The sequence below is a fragment of the Muntiacus reevesi genome, chromosome 15 (assembly GCF_963930625.1).
Source record: "Muntiacus reevesi chromosome 15, mMunRee1.1, whole genome shotgun sequence".
Lineage (NCBI taxonomy): Eukaryota > Metazoa > Chordata > Mammalia > Artiodactyla > Cervidae > Muntiacus > Muntiacus reevesi.
Genome location: NC_089263.1, coordinates 45,674,142 through 45,695,760, shown reverse-complemented (window position 1 = coordinate 45,695,760; position 21,619 = coordinate 45,674,142).

Here is a 21,619-nt window from a genome sequence, read left to right as displayed (position 1 = left end):
TCAAAAACCTATAAGCGTCCTTTACGAAAAACAATTATATTCCAAATTTTGTTCATAAGTAAGAGTCCAGATTCTTTGGAGTTTCTCTTCTACTGAACTTATTGTAAGAGCACAATCACCAATGTTGAAATAATTGAATACACACAATCAGAGATAGATAAGTAGAATATTCTAAGCTATTAGAATGCAGTTATAGTCCACTGATCTCGAGTGAATTAACAAACAAATTCAGAAATATTCTGGGAATAATTAGTACTAGGAAAGTTGAGCTGAACGTAGAAAGAAAACATTTATAATACATGAGATACTTTTAATATGCTCATGAAATTTTCAGCATTTATGATTGTGTTGGGGTTAATTATTTTGGCAAAGGAAAGGATTTGAGAACTGTGACAATCAAATCAGTAAGCCACAGGATGCTGTTTGCTCCATTACTTGGGATTTTCAGTGAGTTTACACAGTGCTTGTGGGACTAGTAAGCTTCAGGGATTTATCTCATGGGATCCAGAATCGATGGGGGACCCACTGAGGAGAGCTGTTGATTCTCACATCCCGTGTGGGAGGAAAAAGAAAAAACATTTACTGAAAGTAGACATTGCGCCAAACACTGAGGGATCATCTGATAGCTACTGAAGCAAAACGAGAGATATCATTGCATTGAAGCAGCAATGTTTTTGGTAGCAGCCAGTTTGATTTAAGAAATGGAAGTATCTGTACTTCCTTTCTGTGAGGGTAGTGGGTACTGTTTTTTTGTTTTTTTTTTTTTTCTTTCCTATTAGTCAGGCAATCATAAAGCAGTAGTTTAAAAAAAAAACAACTTGGTGATAATCCTGTGCGCTTAATTTTTATGAGAAAGACATAGTAAGTATGTCATTAAAAAAAGACAAAACTGTGATAGGTTCTTCTTGACATATGGGTGATGGCACTTCCCTGAGAAAAGGAATGTTTTTCCATAAGCAGTCAAATACCCCTACTGGTGCAATTGCAGGACTCTGACACCATAACCCGTTTTGAAATTTGATGAAAATGGCAAGTTAGTATAGAGAATGTGAATTTTAATCCAGTCATCATTACTCTGTTTGGTCCTGTTTACTTATGCCTTTTAGCTTTTTGCCTTTAAAGCACCAGTATTTTCATCCTTTCTTAGTTTCATATACTTTTTTCAGCATTGTGCTCTTCTGTTGTGCAAGCAATGCTCACTTCCTTCCCCACTCCCTGCCAGCCCCATATCTTACTTGCTTTGCTGTCTTATTCAGCATCAGAAAAATAACCTTGTTTATAAAGAAGAACCCAACTCAACGTTTGACATGCAATAGGCAGTTTCTGAATTCAGATGTCCAACACATGCCTCTAGCATTCTTTTCCTAACATTCCCTATTTTATACAAAAATTAGCTTCATATTTAATACCAAATGGGAAAAAGAAAACTATATTATGGTATAGCAATATCATGATAAAGAATTGTTATAAATAAACATTATTCTTAGAGTTTTAACTAGAAGGCATTAATGCCTGTTTGCTTTCATGCTCAAAGCCTGAAAAATATTCTGCATATTTAAAGAACTTAGTAATGAAAGTCTTGCTTTGATTTTCCTCCTTGCTTAATTTTTTAGCACATTGTAACTGATTTTAGCATATTTTGTTTTTATTTTCAGAGAGTTATTTTAGTCCCATCTTTTAGTCTTCTATTTGACTTCATACTTCATTCTTTTCCTCCCATTTCATTTTCCTGATTGAAACTTGATGTATTCAAAGCAGGAAATGGATAAGAATAGTCTTCCAGGTTATTTCCTGAAGATAAAACCCAGCTTCAAACCAAAGGAAAATAAAACTGAATTTCAATACCCAATTAAAGATTCTGAACAGCAGAACAATTTGGGAACTTTTTTTTATCAAGTTGTTTTACAATGCCTAATTATTCTTCAAGACTTGGTAGCTGGCGACTCATTAATGCTCTGTACTCTTCAGGTCACTGAGTGATTTTTGCATTTTATCAACTTGAAGGTTGATAAAGGTTTTGAGCATTGCAATTTTCCTGTAGCACTGGCACTTTGGAATACAAGAGCAGCACTGTTTGTTTTGCCATGAGTTCCAAAATTCATCTTTCTTCTGTTTTAGTGAGGCAACATACATCTTCAAAATGTCATATTACTAAGCTTAGGTCAGGCTGCTGGTGGCTTTCTTCCCTTCCTCCCTCCCTATGCTCAAATCCTCCACATTCCCCACTTCCTTTTTCAGGTTCTCAGAAACCTCTTTCACATACTCATAGAGCAGGGATTCAGTACACAGCGCCGTCATCATGGTTAACTTAAAGATCTTAACTTCTTTCTGTTGATGACTACAATATGTAGCTGGCTCACCCTGTAACATCAGGCTCCCCATAATCTTGCAGATTTCATAGGATGTGAGAGAGGGGATGGCAGCAAAAAATATTTAGAACCCTTCTCCATAATTACTCAATGAAAAGGGTACATTCTTAAGGGGAAAAAAAATTGTTTAATTGCTAAGTCGTGTCTGACTCCTTGCAACCCCATGGACTATAGCCCACCAGGTTCTCTGTCCATGGGATTTCCCAAGCAAGAATACTGGAGTGGGTTGCCATGTCCTCCTCTAGGGGATTGTTCCGACAAAGAGATTGAGCCTGCATTTCCTGCTCTGACAGGCAGATTTTTTTTTTTTTTAAACCACTCAGCCACCAGGGAAGCCCTAAGGAAAAAATGCTTCCTCTTCAAGTCGGGTAGAAATATTGTAGTAGGTGAGATTGTAGAAAGGGCTGTGGGGCGACAGATAAAACACAAAATCAAAGGATGATGTAGGGGAGGGGATGGCAGAATGGAGAAAGGCACTGATCCTGGGGACCTAATCCGTTTAAGGCAGTCCAGGAACATCTCCATCTCCAGTCCTTTTCTGAGTCACATATCTTCTGGTCAAGGAGGCTTGTATGTCATCTAACATAGCTATTTTCAAGCAAAGTTTTCTTTCCTGGCCTTGGGAATTATTGTCTACATGATTTCAAGGTCAAAATACTAAAATTATTGAGAAATGTAAACAGCTGGTTTGTTTTGCTTTGTTCTAAAAAATATTAGGCTAAGACAAGTTAGAAGTGTCTGAACATTACTGAAACATGAGATTAAATTTCAGTACATTAGTATCTTAGACATTTTGAAACTGGTGCTTCTGAAATTATCAGAGATTGAGTTGCCATTAGGGAAAAGGAAAATTCCAGGACTATCAGCAAGTGCAGAATTGTACAGTTGAAAAAAAAATAAAAAATAAAAAGGAATGCGATGTGATTTCTGTACTTAACAGAGAAGTCACATGCCAAATTGCTTTATCAGATTCTGGAAAATAAGAACTGTGTTCTATTTTTTTTTTCTCTCTTGCTAGGATCTGGGAGAAATAGGTTCTGATTCATTCCCTTATTCGTTAGTTCATTTAACAAATTTTGCCCATTATTGCTGCTCACCCAGTAATTCTTGCTGGGTAAAGGACAGGATAAAGAATTATCATCTGAAAACTTCTTGGTAAATTTGGTAAAGGGCTTGGTGAAACACACTGCTGAGCCCTCCCCTTCGCTAGATTTGAGTGGATGCCAGGAATAAGCCTTTCTAACAGGTCTCCAGGCACTGCTGCTGCTATTCTGAGGTTCAGACCTTGAGAAGACTACTCGAGGCCACCCATGGTTGTTATCCAGATTTTGATTGAATGGGTGAAGGCATTTACTTGCTCTGTCTGTGTATAAATATGTTGGTTACTTTGACCAAACTGAAGTGTGGTGGTTTCTCCCAAATGAAAAATGTCTAGCCTTCTCCAGATCAGTGGGAAGTAATCAGTCAAGCAGCGCAATTCTTGTTAGCCTTTTAGGTTACCTGCTGCGGTAACACTTCGCTGCAAGGCTTTCCCCAAAATCAGCTGATGCAACTGGATCTAGCTCAGGTGATGGGCACAGGTGGAAAGGTCAGTGCCTTCAGGACAGGAAGCTCTCAGGGAAATGAGAGTTGTGCTCATTTAAAGTACTCTTAGATGAGAGCTGAGGGGCCCTAGTTTGCTGTTTTTTTTACAATCTGTCTCACATTTTGTACTTTCCTCTCGTGTTGCTCCCACCATTCTCACTTAAATCTTGAACACAAAATCTTTGCCTGGATCGTTGACCCCGTGATGTGTGTGTGATAGTCACTCAATCGTGTCTGACTCTTTGTGGCCCCATGGACTGGAGCACGCCAGGCTCCTCTGTCCTTGGAATTCTCCAGGCAAGAATACTGGAGTGGGTTGCCATGCTCTCTTCCAGGGGATCTTCCTGACCCAGGGATCGAACCCAGGTCTCCTGCACTGCAGGTGGATTCTTTACTGTCTGAGCCACCAGGGAAACCTAAAGGGAATTTTGTCTCTCCTCATTCCTTTATGTTAGTCTTTTGCAAGTTTGACTCCTAACCTGCTTTTCTTCTCACTTTATATGCTTTTCCTGGAGCGTCTCAGTTTCTAAAGCAGCACCTGACATCTATGAAGTCCAACGTTCCAAGTCCACTTTTATTGTAGCCCAAATTTATTCTAATTCCAAGTAGCTTTGGAACAATTTTATTTAGATGTTTCACATACATCTCAGCTGGTCAGAAGAAACCCAGTAGGTTGGCTGCCTAGACATCTCCCAGGGTGGAATGGGGTGAATTTATCATGGGTCAGTACTGAGCCTTAAGCCTTTTAGGTTCGTGAACCTGATCTTGTCTAATTCTCTAAAGTCAGCTATAGATAGGGGAGCTGAATAATTCCAGTGAGTTTACAAGAAACATTAACTATATTTCCAATTTTATAATATAAATATAAAAATTTTCATCTGGATCAGTGTGTCTGCAAAAACACCTCTCTCTCTTCTTTCTGTCTTTCTCTCTCCTCCTCTCTTTCTTTCTCCAGGTATCAATAAAAGAAGTCACATGACAAGCAGAACTAGAGCTCTGACCTCACTAGAGATTTTATATCCAGGCCAAGAGAGACCAAGTCTGCGCCCCATGTGAAGGGCTACTTGTCTAGTAGTGTGCTGGTTGCTGTCTCCATATTCTGCCTTTCTTATCAATGAAAAGTGCTAAAAAAAAAAAAAAAAAAAAAAAAAAAAGTGCTGAACACACACCACCACCTCTACGGTGACAAATTGTCTTCTCAATTTATCCTGTTTCAGGCTAGCACAGGGAGTTGTTAGACTATCCTATCGTAATTATATATATGCCAACACAGCTTGATATTTTATTTCATAACTCTGGTTCAGAAACTGTCACATTTGCCATGTATCTCAATAACCTTATTCATCAAGTGTTATTTTACACCAACTCTCATGTTCTGGGGGCTCCTTGTCTCCACTCTTGTATTTTCTAGCTTGGTTAATGGAATCAACATGTGCCATCATTTGGACTCTCAGAGCTATCCTTTCAATTTCTTTTGTTCCCCTGGCTACCACATTAAATTAAACACCTGCAGAAGCCTCCTAACTCTTTTCCTTTATCCTGCCTTTCCAATTCATTCTCAATACTTCTGGCAATGTCAAACCCAACCTGCCGTTTCCTTATTCAAAGTTTTCATTGACCTCTATTTTTAAACTTCTTAATTTGAAATACATGCTATGCTTGATCTGAGTTCTATAGACTTCTTCAGCCTCATTTCTACCACTCATCCAGATGTGTATCCCATGCTGCAGGCATACTGAATTTCTGTCAGTTCCCTGAATTGCCATACTCTTTCACCCATGCTTCACTACCTGTGTTCGCCCCATCTGGACCACTCAACCTTTCATTTCCTCTTTAGTAAGGTCCTGGCTATTCTCAGAAATTCTGTTCCTTTTATATCACTTCCTTTTATTTTTTAAGATGAACACTATTTAATATAATAATTATATGTGTTTAGTCTATAAATATTTGGAAAACAGAAAAGAATAAAAAGCACCCATAATTCCAACAATTGCTGATAATCTCTGTTAAAGTATTTGTCGTTCTTTCCAGTTTAAAAAAAAGAGTTTTTTTAATGAAAAACAAGTACTTTTCATCATCTTTTTACTTTGGCATCAACATATATATTTTATATACAGTGGTTTTTTTCCTTATTATTTTCTTATATTTCAGGTACACAGAGTTAATTGTGCGCTCTAAATCATAACAGAGTAGAGTGAATTACTTATGCAGAGCCCTTCTTTTATTTATTTCTGTTATTTTATTTATTGATGCACTATCACATTATTTTTGTTCTTATAACTATGTAGCAATTTCTTCTTTTCTCTTCATTTAGAAATGGTTCCTTAGTTGCTCATCAATGTTTATAAATATGTTTTGTAATTGTTTTGTGGCTTCCTCCAAAATCTTTATGAAATTTTAATTAAAATAACATCACAACTGTAGACTTATCCTTAAATTGTTCTCATTCATAAGCATAATGTACCTCTCCACTAATTCACAACTTTCTAAATATTCTTTTGTAAAGTTTTTTAAAGTTCTCCATAAAGATCTTTTACTCTTTATTTTATTTTCTAAAATTTTTATAGTTTTTGTTGCTACCATATTATTTTCTATTTGAATTTAAAGTTGTCTGTTGTTGCCAGAAAGGAATATGGTAAATTTTTATAAGTTGATATGTTTTTCAGTAAACTTGTTAAGCTCCTATACACTAGTAAATTATCTGCCAATTTTGTTGATTTTCTATGTAGATGACCATATGTTTGCAAATAACAATGGCTTTGTCCTTTTTCTTCAATTATCCTTTCCTTTTATATACTGAGCTGACCTGGATGTCCAGGCTATACTACATTGAAGCTTTGTGGAGACAGCAGGCACCTTTGTCTTATTCCCAAACTGAAAGAAAATGTGTATAACATATTTTTTGTTGTAAAATATACTGTAGGCTTTGGTTTAGAGGTGTTGTTAAACTAAGGAAGTTTTCTTCAATTTTTCATTTTTGAGATTTATTCTCTTAGTCTCAGTGAAGTATTAAATTTTATCAAGTGCCTTTTCTGCATTATTTTCTCTGTTAATTGTGATACATTTGATAAATGACATTAATAAATTTCCCTGATGTTGAACTTTTCCTTGCATTCCTGAGATAACCCCTCTTAATTATAGTGTATTATATTTTTAATATCCTATCAAAAACCCCTCTTAATTATAGTGTATTATATTTTTAATATCCTATCAAATTCAGTTAGCAGTAATTTATTTAAAATTCTCCATGTGTTAATAAGTGAAATAGACATGGATTTTTCAATTTTTATAAAACTGTCCTTATCTAGTTTTGGAGTCAAGGTTATACTAGTCTCATAAAATGCTTAAGCATCTTTCTCTATTTTGTTATCTGAAACAATTTTTAAAATGTATTTTCTGTTCTTTGAATGTTTGATGGAAATCACCTGCAAAACATTTTTTGGTTAAATATATCTCTTCCTTCCTTCCTTCCTTTTTCTTTCTTTTTAAGTATTTCTTTGAATATAATTTCAATACCTTGAATAAGTACTAATCTATTCAACTTTTAAAACTTATTCTCATGCTCATTTTGGCACTTTTAACTTCTTCAGAGAAAGTATTCACTTTATTCATTCACGTTTATTGAGGAATAACACTACATCACATTCTCTCTATTTAATTCTGCATGATAAATTCTGTTATCTTTATATCATGTTACTCATAATTGCAGTGAGTGTCTTTATTATTAAATGGTTTTCAAGAATTTTTTCCAGTTATCTTCCAGCCTTTGGATATACTGTCATTTATTTAACCAGTCTAGTAGCAGATTGTATTTTCCAGAGGTAGCCACAATCTATGTATTATCCCACAAGCTCTTAACACTCATTCCATTAAGAGTTAAGAAACTAAGGTAACGCAATGGGTGGGGCTGAAATCTTCCACATTTTTCCTGAAAGCATTTCTTTTAGTAAAAGATTTTTTCCCAAATTTGGCAGCTGTCTGCTTCATATTTGGGGTTCCTGCCTCCATACCCAACATATGGCAGTTTTAAGACTTTTCTTCACTGCCATTAAAAAATAGACAATAAAACCCTGATTTATCAATATATCTCAGGGGCCATTTGCAGCAGAAGTCACATAATAGAACCCAAATCAAGGGACTCAAAATTCTCTAGTATCATCTTTCAGGACATAGTGTTTCCTCATCTCTTGCACCCAAACCATGTTTCTGGCTCATGCTTTCTAGGAAGAAACTCTTGACCTAATGTTTTTCATAAATGTTAGCCTTATAAAGTGTTTAAGCAGCTTTTCCTTCTTTTAATAACGGCTCTCTCCTTTTTAATTTTTTGCTTCTCACCTGTGAAAGTGTTAAAGAGTGGATATGCACGGCAGAAGCTGTGAAGGGAGGCAGTCTCATTTAGGAGTTTTATGGTCTCAGAGAGAGAATAACCTCTCATGCAGGATACACTTTAAAAGGTTCTCAACTGAGACAAGGAAAAATTCCTTGAAATAAAAATTAGAAGATATGAACACTTTGGAAACTCTTATATAATTATCCTTATGAAAGGCTGCTCCTATTATAAGTCCTATCTGTAGATCTAATTTTCCCAGAGACAGGCATTTAGAACAGAGCATAATTATTTAAGATGGGCCATGCTGCCATTTCTTCAAGAAGAATAAAAGTGAAAAATCCTGCACAGAAAAAAATCTCCAATTCAGAAGTTAAAGCTGATCTTGTTCATCACATTATTACACATTGTTTTGATGTCAATAATCTAAAGAAACAATCCAGATATTGATTAAAACTGAGGTAAATTTGAGCTTGTATCATAAAAAAATACTCTTATGATTTTGAATACTGTGCTATCATTCAGTCATGTCTGACTCTTTGCGACCCCATGGACTTTAGCCCACCAGGCTTCTCTGTCCACGGGGGTTCTCCAGGCAGGAATACTGGAGTGGGTTACCATGCCCTCCTCCAGGGGATCTTCCCAACCCAGGGATCGAACCCAGGTCTCCTGCATTGAAAGCAGATTCTTTACCACCTGAACCACTAGGAAAGTCCAATTTTGAATACACTGTAGTTTAAAATTGATATGATAGTTTGAGACAATATACAAGATTTCTAAGTGCAATGGGTTTTAACAAGGGGACTGGTGTTAAAATATCATTTTCCTGAACTAAAATAAAGTATTACATTTAGCATTCCCCCCCCCCCAAAAAAACAAACAAACAAACAAAAAAATTGTCTAATGCAATTATGCAACTGATGACTTAGTATACGCCTAACCATATAGTGAAAAAGTTTATGTCTCTAGGATATCCTTAATTCTTTCCAAAGTTACTTTGTTCCAAGATTTGTATTTTTCTTATCATATCAGAATCTTTGTCGTCATCATTAGTCACAGTGTTTATTCAGTCGTTGTGTGAATATCCTTGATCTGAAAGTACCAAGATAAGCTTCCTGGAGACTTAAACTTCTCTCCTTTAAAAAAAAACAAAAAACTTTCCAATAAACACTGAGAGTTGTTTTGGAGCATAATGCAACTGCTTTCCTCTCTCATGAACTCTTGTGCTTTAATGAGTCATAACGTTTGAATAAACTGAAGTTTAAACAGGAAAGGTTTATGAACTGAGAATACAACTCCCTGTTACAGATCATAGGCAAATCTAAAAGTCATGAAATATTCTGCATTTATTCTAATTTCTGCCCTGGCTTCCCGTGAAATTAGAGGAAATGGATATGGATATGTAAATATATATTTTCCTTTCTAAAGCATCTGCTCTAACTGGGTCAATGACAGGGTTATGCTGTTAAAATGGTGAGTTGACCATATGCATTAGCTTTCATGGCAAATAGATGGGGAAACAGTGGAAACAGTGGCTGACTTTATTTTTCGGGGCTCCAAAATCATTGCAGTTGGTGATTGCAGCCATGAAATTAAAAGGTGCTTACTCCTTGGAAGGAAAGTTATGACCAACCTAGACAGTATATTAACAAGCAGAGACATTACTTTGCCAACAAAGGTCCATCTCATCAAGGCTATGGTTTTTCCAGTGGTCATGTGTGGATGTGAGAGTTGGACTATAAAGAAAGCTGAACGCTGAAGAATTGCTGCTTTTTTTTTTTTTTTTTAATTTATTTTTTTATTTTTCAGTGGGTTTTGTCATACATTGATATGAATCAGCCATAGAGCTACACGAATTCCCCATCCCGGTCTCCCATCCCACCTCCCTCTCTACCCGATTCCTCTGGATCCCCCCAGCCCAACAGGCCCGAGCACTTGACTCATGCCTCCCACCTGGGCTGGTGGTCTGTTTCACCACAGATAATATACATACTGTTCTTTCGAAACATCCCACCCTCCCCTTCTCCCACAGAGTTCAAAAGTCTGTTCTGTACTTCTGTGTCTCTTCTTCTGCCCTGCATATAGGGCCATCGTTACCATCTTTCTAAATTCCGCATATATGCGTTAGTATACTGTATTGGTCTTTATCTTTCTGGCTCACCTCACTCTGTATAATGGGCTCCAGTTTCATCCATCTCATTAGAACTGATTCAAATGAATTCTTTTTAACGGCTGAGTAATATTCCATGGTGTATATGTACCACAGCTTCCTTATCCATTCATCTGCTGATGGGCATCTAGGTTGCTTCCATGTCCTGGCTATTATAAACAGTGCTGCGATGAACATTGGGGTGCACGTGTCTCTTTCAGATCTGGATTCCTCAGTGTGTATACACACTGAGGAATTGCTGCTTTTGAACTGATGTTGAAACTGAAACTCCAATATTTTTACCACCTGATGCGAAGAACTGATTCATTGGAAAAGATCCGGATGCTGGGAAAGATTGAGGGCAGGAGGAGAAGGGGACGATAGAGGATGAGATGGTTGGATGGCATCACCGACTCAATGGACATGGGTTTGGGTGGACTCTGGGAGTTGGTGATGGACAGGGAGGCCTGGCGTGCTGCAGTTCATGGGCTCACAAAGAGTCGGACATGACCGAGTGACTGAACTGAACTGAACTGAACTGATTAGCTTTCATTCCTTGTTCAGATCCCAGTAACACAACAAGAAAAGGATTTTTAAAATAGCTTAATAGGGACAAAGATAATTGGGGAGGACACAGTGGTGGCAAATTGTGGGAAACTGGAAAGCAGATGGGCTAGAAAGCTAAATCTGAAATTGACAGTGGGCTTCTGAGGAGTAACTTAATTTTATAGAGAAGAATTTCTCAAAAGATTCAAATTAATGATACCTGTAAATTAATTTATAACTGTTAGTCTTTTAAAAAAGGAGTGAAAGCCTCATGTCCTCTCCCCGTCCCTGTGAAGCTGAATGGCAGCTCCTCCTCATCTCAGGAGTTTTAATCTCTGCAAAGTATAAAATATACTGTCTCCTGACTTTGGAGGATTGTACGTTAAAATAGAAGATGAGCAGCCAGACTTTTGCCCTCCAGATCGGAGGTTAGAAGCACCTTCTCTGAGGAGTCTAACTAGTCTAACTAGTCCAGAGGAAAGACCATTAAACATTAACTGACACTGGAAGGTCTCTGATAGAAAGGTCTTCAGATAGCGGTCACATACTTGGACACACAGCTTTCAATGTACTGTTTAGTTCATTACTCTTCAATCCAAAAGAGCAGACCAGATTCCTATAATATTCAGAGATCAGGGCAGATGTATGTTTTAGAAGCCAATGTTGATGACATAGAGGATTCTAAAAATATCCAAGAAGAAAAATATAGGTTTTATAAGAAGAATTAAGAAGAATGGCTTGGATATTGTAAACACAACTGGAATGTAGAAAAGAGTTGAGTAATAACACATAATACCGGGCCTCCCAGGTAACTCAGTAAAGAATCTTCCTGCCAGTGTAGGAGATGCAGCAACCCACTCCAGTATTCTTGCCTGGAGAATCCCAGGGACAGAGAAGCCTGGTGGGCTGCCGTCTGTGGGGTCACACAGGGTCAGACACGACTGTAGCGACTTAGCAGCAGCAGCAGCAGCTTTGATCCCTGGGTTGGGAAGATCCCCTGGAGAAGGAAATGGCAACCTCCAGTATTCTTGCCTGGGAAATCCCATAGACAGAGGAACCTGGCGGGCTACATACAGTTCATGGGGTTGCAAAAGAGTCAGACACGACTGAGCAACTAAACAACACAATGATAACTCACAGCACTAAGGGAGCATCTTTTTCTTCCTAAAACTTGAGACCCAACAAATACCCACTAAATGCCAAAGTCATTGTCAAACACACAAGGTCTCCCTGGAGAATGTGCTCCATGAAAATGAAGAAGCAAACAAAAAAGAGAGCGAGAAAGACCCAAAGAGACAGGGAGACAGACATAGGTGCCCGGAAGCAAGAACACAGTACAGGAGTGTGACCAAGGTCGAAGCAGTTCCCAAGACTGCAGGACTCCAGCAGACCTCTAAGAGACCTCTTCAAGAAGGAAAGGCTAGGACACCAGGGTGCGTAATGAACAAAGAGCAGATTTAGTAATATGGGAAACCGGTGCATGGAACACTCGAGCTTTCTGTACTATCCTTGTGACTTTTCTGTGAATCTAAAACTATTCTAAAAGATAGAATTGTAGTAACAGATGAGAGTCAGGAAAGTATGCACATAAGTAGTTGGTGGTGGTCAAAGAAGAGTTAAGTCCTCATTCTCCTTCAGTCTAAAACTGGAATATCTTGGAAGTTAAAATATAAACATCTTATTTAACGACATGGAAAAATGTTAAGTCACTGTCATGTCCGATTCTTTGCAACCCCATGAACTGTAGTTTGCCTGACTCTTCTGTCCATGGAATTCTCTAGGCAAGAATACTGGAGTGGGTTGCCATTCCCTTCTCCAGGGGATCTTCTAGACTCAGGGATCGAATCCAGGCCCCCTGCATTGCAGGAAGATTCTTCACCATCTGAGCCATTAGGGAAGCTCTTAATGACATGGAGGTCAACTTGAAAACACAAAGCTGTGGGAGGAGAGGAGTGGGAAATAGGGATCAGTAGTCAGGGGAGTATTGGCTTAGTAACAAGACTTGTATGCTGTTGACAGTGTCATGTGTATGTATTACTTGATGAAAATAGAAAATTGATTTAAACAGAAAAAATGCAGTCACCATATATTATCCAGATTTTCCAGGGGAATTTTAATGTCCAGTGATCTTTTCTATTGCCCCATCATATTCCCTGATTAAGTCATATCTATGCTGCTTTAAGAAATAATTTGATTTGGAAAATTCAGGCACTCTAAGAAGAGAAATCCCAGCAGTTCTATGTAATTTGCCTATTTATTATTTCCATATAAAAGCACTACTGAAATTATGTCCAAAAATATTATTCTTCATCCTGAGGTTGAAGAAAATTGTTTATTGTTTACACCAAGTACTTAATTCCATTTTCTAAAAGTGCATGTTATATTAGGTCCCATTTTGTAAAAGCAAGGTAGAGTACAAATTCAAGAAGTTTTACTGTATCTTCTTTTTTTAATCAGACACAACTTGTGTTTATTCTTTTCCACGTACCTTCAAATATAAATATTCTAAAAATACTTGAAGATGGATCAAGGAAATGTTTACTGCATGAGTATTTATTCTGTGGCCCTTGGAATCATCTTTTGACTATAATCAAATTATTTACATATGGGTGAAAGTGGGGATCTATTTATGCCATTTCTCCTTCATAAATAGAAGTTTAAATAAGTCCTGCTTATCTTTAAATGATCTATGATGCTTCTGGAAAGAATCAAGTCCTCATCTATATATATTGCACTTGGAATTTTTTCTCCGGTTGGTATAACTTGAGTCTATCACTTTTATCTCAGAAAACAAGATGTCTGTGTTGAAATGTCATTCTTCTATGTCAACAGGTCCCTTCATCTATTTAGTGAGTCTGCGAACAGTATGCATGTGTCTCACGTTGATTCAAATGTGTTTCAGTAGTCATGCCCTTGAAGTGTCTTTGCATTATCTCCAACACGCCTGTCCTCCTTCAGTTCACACCACACCGCATCTGCTTGATATCCTGCTGCCATCTGTCTATCTCACACAACTAAACCAGCAAGGCTGAATTGTAATGGATGGATAGAAACCTGGTGGGAGAAAATGGAACTGAATTTTAAGTCAAGATTAAATTTCCCTTCTAGGATTCCAAAGGAATCAATGGGTCTATAACCTTAAGTTTTTCTAAGTACCTACAAGTGAACTACTTTGATTGAACTATCAGTAGTACATATGCTTGTGAATAATTTTTTAGAAATAAATTTTTATTCAGATGATAACAGGAGAATTTTGCAAATTAACTTATTTCTCCAAATTTTTTTTTCCTTAATGAGAAATTGGGCAGTACCTGAAAAGAAATACATCTAGACTATTTTATAGACCTTTCAGAATAAAATAATGCCCAAGTGATCATGACTCTCACCTAACTTTTTCTTTTATTAATAAGGGAGGGATTTATCATGAATCTGGACCACATATAAAGCAGTCTCTGTTACTGTCCAAAAGATACAGCCATTGAGGAAGGAACAAAGGTATTTAGTTTAATCATGTTGTTCTAGGCCTATAGACTAATCATGTCAGAGGTGGGAAAGGGTTAGGAGAAACTTGCCTGAAGATCTGGCTTTGGCAGTAGCCTGTCTGCCCCTAACCATTCTCTTTCCCCACATTCAGTCCAGATCGTTCCTTCCACACTTGTCTTACATGCTAACCCTGATGCAGTGTCCAGTAGAGGAGCTCTCATTCTGTTCTGAGCAAATTCTCCCACATTTGGAATGTTTTTGTCACTAATATTCATTGAAAACTGGTAATAAAAATAATAGCTACAATTAATTAGGTCCTTCCTTATATGCATTACCTCATTTGATAACCCTCTGAGTGCTGTTTGTATCCTATATATGCTATTCGTATTTACAGTTGAGGAAATTGGGTCTTGAGAGGTTAAATGAATTGTCCAAAGCCAAAACACAAGCTGGGGCCTAATTAAATGGATGTCAACTCCTGTGTATTTAACTTCCATGGTACATGGTCCAAGGCCACTGGTCATCCCAAGTCCATACTCCTCACTTCCACTGCTGCTTACTTATTGCTGTTGTTTTCTGAAAGTCAGTCAAGGTCAAAGCTCTGAAGAGGTTTTATCTTCTGGGAAAGACCTCTCTTATCAGCATCTTCACTGGAGACTCTCTTCTGAAGCTTCTTCATTTGACTTCATGACACATTTTATCATGGAATCTTGGTTTTCCTTCCCCTCTGACCTTTTTATGCCTTCTCCTTTTCTCTATCTGTGGGCATTCCCCTAGGCTTATCCTTAGCTCCCTTACCTCTGGTCAGTACATTTTGTTGCTTCTGGATGAAATTTACATGAGCACTGAATACAGATCATTTCACATCCTATCTTCTACTGTATTCACTATCTTATTTGATAATATTCACTTCTGCTATAAAAACCTCAAAACAAACAAGATGGATGAAATACACAAGAAATATTAAGTATAGACAGTGGGTTGCTTATGATATACAGGCAAAAACACATGGCAGATGTGGATAATGAGTAAACAAGTAGCCTATGAGACATAGGCAGAATGAATACAGAGTTAGTTAGTGACCTGCAACACATACTAACCAAAGGAATAGATCATGGAACAAATGAAAATGTTACTTACAGACATAAAGAGATGTGTAAGCCAAGTCATTATCATGCCCCACTCACAGCTCCAGCAGAAGTACTGATATTCCTTTCAAAGCTTTTAGTGTTTTATTTGAACTTGTGGTTTGCTACTTTTCCTACCGTGTACACATCCTGTCTTCACATCTAGTCTGAAAGCTCCCAGAAGGCAGACACACTGACCTATGCAAACCTCATCATGGGGAGTATTTGGCATCCAGAGCTGCTGCCTAAAACAGTTGAATATTTCACAGCATAACCTGGGCGCCTCAGCTCAAAGTTAACTGCTTCTCTTTTATTGTCATTTTCATAAAGCTGTCCAACTGTGAAATCAAGAATTAGTTTTCTCCAGTTCTCTCAATAGTAAAACATGTGTATCACCCAGGTAGAAAGTGCTTCTTTTCCTTTTACTGAAAATAAACAAAAAATAAATAAAAATAATTTACACACATATGCTGATGCATTGCACATACACCCTATTTTTAATGTACTGAGAGTATGTTGCATAGAGGCAGGACAAAGAAGCAGGTGAAAGCACTGACTCTTGAGTTCAATGCCAGGTTTTGAGACCTGGATTTGTAACTGCCTATCTCTGAAACCTTGAATAAGCTTATTTTTCACCAACCTTCCCCAGTGTCCCTATCTATGAATGCTGGGAACATAGAAATGGTACCTAGTGTATAGGGCTATTGTATGGAATAAATGAGCTAAAGCAGGCGAAAAAGTGCTTAGAACAGTGCTTGGCAAGTGGTAAGCTGTCACTACATCTTGACTTTTATTATAAGACCTGCATATCCTACAAAGCCATTTCAAACAGACTTCTTTCTCTATACTATGAATAACCTTCCAGCCGGAACTGTTTGCCTTTCAAAACCAGATTCCAGTCTCACATCCTCCCTAGATAAGTGACTACATGCACACTCATTATCAAGGCCAAGAAAAGCTGCAAATAATGCTGACGGTCATTAACTCTAATAATACTCCTTTTATGTTTGCTTTGTCCTGTCGAGTTTATGAACCATTTTCACATTCACCGCATCATTGGATTTTCACAACACCTCTGTAACAAAAGTGGCCAGCTATTATTTCTCATTTTTGAAAGACAAGAAAACTAAAACACAAAGGGGTTAAAACGGCTTGCCTTTGGTTGCCTGGAGGATGACCATGAGCTCAGAGCATTGTAACTTCTGACTGTGGACCCTTCTGCCCAACACTGGTTGAGTAGGCTCTACTGATAGATCTTCAGAGCTAAAATAGCTTCAAGCCTATAGTCCCTGACTCTCCCCAACACTCTTTTTCTGTTCTTTTTAAAAGAATAAGAAGCACCTTATTGTTTATTTTCCTCAAGAATTTTGCTACTAGGATCCTCCTTCCTTCAAGATGATCTTCAAGTTCTGAGAAAATAGAAAGTAGAGCCCACTCAGGGCTTCCCGGGTGGAGCTAGTGGTAAAGAACCTGTCTGCCAATGCAGGAGACCTAAGAGATGAGGGTTTGATCCCTGAATTGGGAAGATCTCCTGGAAGAGGGCATAGCAACCCACTCCAGTATTCTTACCTAGAGAATCCCAGAGACAGAGGCGCCTGGTGGGCTATGGTCCATAGGGTCGCACAGAGTCAGACGCAACTGAAGCACACACAGAGACCCCTCGCAAAAACTGATGTTTTCCTCATTCATACGGTGCTGCATTTAAGCCTAGTGGCTGCATAACAGAGGAGTTCAAGCAGCACTGACTCAGAGATGCATTGTCTGCGTGTCATTCGTCTTTACCAGTTACCAGTTTCATGACCTTAAGGAAGTTACTTAACTTCCCCCTGCCTCAGTTGCCCTATCTATAAAATGGGGAGAACATATTGCCTTCCTCATAGGGTTCTTGTGATGATTATAAGAAATATGTGTAAATCACTCAAAAGAGCACCTGATAAAATAGATATGTGCTCCTGTTATTACTGTGTGTGAGAAAAGAGTCTTTAATTTGTTCTCCTTTTGGCTGGTTTTGCTCCAGCTGCCTACTGCAAGAACTATCTCTGAGTGAACCAAAATGACCAGATCACGTAAATCCTCAAATGCTAAACCAATGTACTGCATTGCACCTCTCACGTCACATCGTTGATTCTCCCAGAGCTACTCTCCCTTGCACACCTTGAATTAAAATAGCTATGGTCTCACATTGTCCCCAAACCTATCTCAACGAGTCTATTTCCTGACTTTTACCCTCGTCACCATGATCCCCCTCCAGTTTTGCCTAAGGAATATGTTGCTATGGCAACACTCGCCACCCACAGTCAACAGACAAATTTCATTTCTCAGATATAGCTATTAAAAAATAAATGGTCCATGTAACATTCTTTGTGTTTGTTTCCCTGTTCATTTGTGAAATCTCCTACCTATTTGAGGCATTCATAAATGTAATAAAATACCCTTTTTAAACATTTGAGCAATAATTTGTTAATTCAACAAAACATCATTCAGACTCTCAGTGTTTTATAAATAGCTTTCCATCAACATGAAGTTAAAAAAAAAAAAACCACAGTCATAAGCTACTTCAGTCCTAGATTTTGTCTAATCAAACTGCGTCTTATTTTGTAATAGGAACATGAAATGAATTGTTATATATTATTTGCTAGAAAGAATTCTGCCTGGTTAATTTTTAGAGCTCAGAGTAAAAATGACTTATTTAATAGAGTCAGAAACAAGAAGAGGGGTGTAGGATTTCTCCCTCTCTTCAGTGGCCTCCCCACCAAATCCATTTTTATTTCCCCAGTGGAGGACAAACTAATAACCCATGCTATGTGTACGGGCCGTGGCGAACATCACACATTTCTGGGGTATTTTTCCCGGTGCATGGCCGGGTAAAACCCAGTCCAGCCCCCGACAGTGGGATGTCATGTGTCAATAGCAACCATGTTTAACTCCTTTCCATGCCCGACTCTCCAGCCTTCTCTTGGTGAGTCCTTAAAAAGTGATGACTGCAGTTGGGTCTCTCTTGCTGTGGAGGCCTGGGAATGGAGGTAAGGAGGAAGCTGTACCCTATCAATGCCATCTCTCCACTCTGTTGGCACACTGAACAGCAGATGAATAAGCAGAAGCCCACCCCTACCCCTCCCTTTACTTTCCCACTTTCCCCGTCTCACCACCTCCTCCAATTCTCCTCTCCTCTCTCTAATGATTCTCCACACTGGTGATTATTAATCATAACCAGAACAGCATTTGGCAAGAATACATATGGATGTGATATCACTTGAAGTTTAAGGAAAGAATATAGCTCAGAAAGTTTTAGGACAGTGTTCTTATAAGAACTTTTTAGAATAAAACTCTTAGGAATTTTGATCACATGCCATTAAAAATCAGTGTCTGTAACAGGAGGTTTTCATTTCTCTAAACTGCAAGGCCCCTTTTGTATTTTAACTTTACTGGAAAATCTCAGTTAACTCACTTAAAACATTAAAAACTCTTTTATAGATGTGGACAAGGGAAACAAGGATAACTGGCGGGAGCATATAAATGAGAAAGCACTTGAAAACTCTGCCTTATAAGATTATAAGTATGCTATGTAATAATGAATGTGCTGATTCTGCCTGATTCTGTGTTAAGAGATGTACTCTGAATTTTAAAAGGAAGATGCACTTCTTTATTTAATTCAGAAAAAATGACTTAGGGGTTCGTCCAAAAATTCTAAATATCAGACAATCCCTCCTGCCACACTGACATTTTCTATTAAAAGTGAGTAAATACTACCACCAAAAATCAATGAAGTAATTCATTTTGAAGAAAGCAGTGTGGGTAGGTGGTAGAGAGACGATGGGTATGTATCGGGAAAACAGACGTCAAAATAGACAGCAGCTGGGCCAAGGTAGGCAGCTGCACGGTATGAGGTGATTCCCCATTGGGGAAAGTCCAGCTTTCCAGTAACAGAGGTTAGCAGGTGGTTCCACTCTAACTGGGAAAGAATGAAAAGATTTCTCTTCTTGAAAGTTGTTCCAAGTGGATTTTTAAAATAATAGATTAATATCATTTTTGACCTGTCATAACTATTGCTTTTTCCTATATCTAGGTATTATACCCTCTGGGAATTATCTTTTTAAGCAAGTTAAAAAGCAGTTAAAAGAGATAAGATTTAGGCAGTCCCCTGGTGGCTTAGTGGTTAGGATTCTGTACTTTCACTACTGTGGCCCAGGTTCAACCCCTGGTCGGTAACAGATCTTGCAAGCCATGGAATGTGGCCAAAAAAAAAAGAAGAAGAAAAGAGAGAGAGAAGATTTAAACACAGTGTAACGCAAAAAATATTTCCTCCTCATCTTTGGGATGGGAAGAAAGTGAAGCAATTTCCTAAGAAGAGGTGATGTATCTAATATCAAAGGGAATTTCCTAATGTCGAAATTCAAACTAAACCCAATTTTAGCTAAAGAGCATCTTGATTGTTATCTTAATGAGTCTCAGGTGGAGATAGTCATTGCCAAATTCAGCAGTTTCTCTAGTATTTGGCTTTTTTCACTGAAGACTTCAGAATATTTGAAATTAATAAAAGGTATTAGTACAGTATGCCCCTGATGATGATTCAAGATACAGACTTAAATTCACCAAAAGCTTTGCAGGCATGGGGTTAGGCCCCCAGTGTGTGTTAGTAGAAAGAAGAAACAAAACAATTCTCTTCCTCACTATGTCAATGGAGGATTCATTTTCCAGGCTCTTCTTGTGTCCAGTAGTAATAAGAGGGAATTCCACTTGAATTCCTTTGAGAGTGTACACAGTTTAAATCTGGGATCATGTTTAACTTGTCTGCTTTATACTTTAGAGAACTAAAAGATTTATAACTTGAAGCTATTTTTTGTCCAAATGCTTTGAATGGAGAACACATTAGTGCATTGAACTCTGTGAGCAGTGTCTGATGTAATGAATGGATGATTTAACGTGGGATTAACACTCTTCTCACAGAAATACTTCCGGTGTATAAAGACCAAGGTCTCAAAACAAAGACAGCTAGCCCCAGAAGGCAACCAGACATTCTGATTGGTCAGATAAAGCCAGCGTTTATTATTTTAATTATGAAAAGGCAAATCATGGTTTTTATCAGCCTCCAGCGATAAAACAGGACCCATGGGCTTCCTTTATTGGTTGTTGATATTAATCAGACAGCCTCCTTACTGCCATTCTAGTTGCTCTGGAGGGTCTAGATTCAGTCCAAAGTATCAAATTAATGACCATGAAATGCAGTTGAAAAATTACGACTATCACACAGTGAACAATAGCAAATAATAGGAGGTGGTATATTCACAGGGCAAAGGCTCCTGCTTCTGTTAGAGAGAAATGAGAAGCCACATAGATTTTTTTAAGCTGGGAGAAGGAGTGGGAGAAAGGGGGTGCCTAAGTGGATCTGTGCTTTGTGATAACCTTGGAGGAAGTATGGAAGTCAGAGTGTGCTCAGGTGGGAGCAGGTAGGGGTGAGTAACAGGAATAGAGACCAGGTTCAGAAGCTAAGAATCTAGTTGATATAGAACAGAGGGAGTGGGAACAGAAAGAGCACAAAGGATACATTCAAGAGATGTCTAATGTGGGAGCCATAGGAAAGAGTAATCAACTGGTCATGGAAGAGAGAAAGAGGAGGGTTCAAGGATATCTGTGGTTTCTCCTTTGGACAAGGATCTTAACCTGAAATAGACAGTTATGGGAATTTTGGCATGAAGTCATGATAACTTCAGTCTAAAGCAGGGCAGTTTTTTTTGTTTTTTTTTTTTTAATTTTATTTTATTAGTTGGAGGCCAATTACTTCACAACATTTCAGTGGGTTTTGTCATACATTGACACGAATCAGCCATTGAGTTACACGTATTCCCCATCCCGATCCCCCCTCCCACCTCCCTCTCCACCCGACTCCTCTGGGTCCTCCCAGTGCACCAGGCCCGAGCACTCGTCTCATGCATCCCACCTGGGCTAGTGATCTGATTCACCATAGATAATATACATGCTGTTCTTTTGAAACATCCCACCCTCACCTTCTCCCACAGAGTTCAAAAGTCAAAAG